Source organism: Morus notabilis, unplaced genomic scaffold (assembly GCF_000414095.1).
Source record: "Morus notabilis unplaced genomic scaffold, ASM41409v2 Scaffold3538, whole genome shotgun sequence".
Classification (NCBI taxonomy): domain Eukaryota; kingdom Viridiplantae; phylum Streptophyta; class Magnoliopsida; order Rosales; family Moraceae; genus Morus; species Morus notabilis.
Window position 1 is genome coordinate 5,170 of NW_010358756.1, and position 1,636 is coordinate 6,805.

Here is a 1,636-nt window from a genome sequence, read left to right on the forward strand (position 1 = left end):
ATGTTTAACGCAGGAGCTGTATAGAAAATTCGTTGAACGCGAATTTGGTGAGGGGAAAGATTTTTGTTTGTGATGGATACACTTCTGTGAGACAATCCCAATATCCAGATGGTGCTGTGAGAATAGCATTTTTTGCAGGTGCAGCTGGGGTTATTGTGAATGGCATCTTTCAAATTTATGGAGATGATGTCAATAATATAGTTGCACCCCTACCCTCATCCTACGTTATCGACAGCAACAACGCAATACTTGTGTATATAAGATCTACAAGGTATTATTGTAAACCTTATATTAAATCTAAACAACCAAACTTTTAATAATTAGTCCAAAACTAATTAACAAAGATACAAAACTCACAAATATAGTTTTAATTAGTACCATTAGTTATGTATGCTAGCAAAAATATATACACATATTATTATTATTATTATTATTATTATTATTACCTGCAGTAATCCAGTTGCGGTAATTCAGAAAAGTTCTGAGCAACGTAACACTTTTGCCCCTTACATAGCTGGCTTTTCATCAAGGGGTCCAAGTCCATTCACTAATAGTGTTCTTAAGGTGTGCATATATATATATATATATAGATTATTCATATATAATTAATTAAATTGTTAGATTTCTTTAACTATGCAATCTTTATAATCGCCAAATGCAGCCAGATTTAGTAGCCCCAGGAGCTGAAATTTTAGCAGCATATTCCCAGGCTTCCTCAGTTTTCGGTGTACCTGGAGACACAAGAGTTGCGCCATTCAATATGTTGTCTAGGACATCAATGGCCTGTTCACATGTTTCGGGTGCAGCCGCTTACTTGAAATCGTTCTACACTAATTGGTCTCCAGCTATGATTAGATCTGCTCTTATGACTACTGGTACTCTTCCTTCAATAATTAATAATATATATAGCAAATGTGTGTGTCTGTATATATACTTGTTAGTTAATTATAAGAATGTATATATTAATTAATTAATCTTATTGTTGTAGCCACACCCATGAATTCCAATCTCAATAATGAAGCCAAATTTGCATATGGAGCGGGTCAAATCAACCCCACTAGAGCTTTAAATCCGGGGTTAGTATATGATGCTGGTGCGGCTGATTACATTAGGTTCTTGTGCGGAAATAGTTACTCTGACACTCTAGTGCAAGTTATTACTGGAACGCCCAATGCTTGTACTAGTGGCGGATCTAGCAGCGAGCTTAATTATCCTGCCTTTGTTGTTTATGCCCCAGCATCATTTCAGTCGTGATTTCGTTAGAACCGTCACAAATGTTGGTTCATCAACATCAACCTATACAGCACTTGTGACTGCTCCACCAGGACTTAATGTTTTTGTAAACCCGAATACGTTAAGATTCACATCTTTGGGGCAAGCTGCAACTTTTGCCGTGAATGTACGTGGAACGATATCTGAGGGTCCTCATGTTGTCTCTACTTTTTTGGTGCGGAATGATGGTACTTTTCAAGTTCGGAGCCCTATTGTTGTCTATGTTTCATAATAAATTAGGGTAGCAGAATAGCAAGGAGACAAATTCAATAATATTAATAAGAGTATAAATCAGTATCTACGAACTTGATAAATAAGAATTTGCTCTTACTCTGCTTGCATTCTAATATTGTATTTTGTAAAA

General features: G+C 35.9%; 1 pseudogene; it reads right to left on the reverse strand.

Moving 5' to 3' along the window:
• Positions 1-1,547: 1,547 nt before the first annotated feature.
• LOC112090646 overlaps positions 1,548-1,636 on the reverse strand; it is a 5,023-nt pseudogene continuing 4,934 nt past the window's right edge.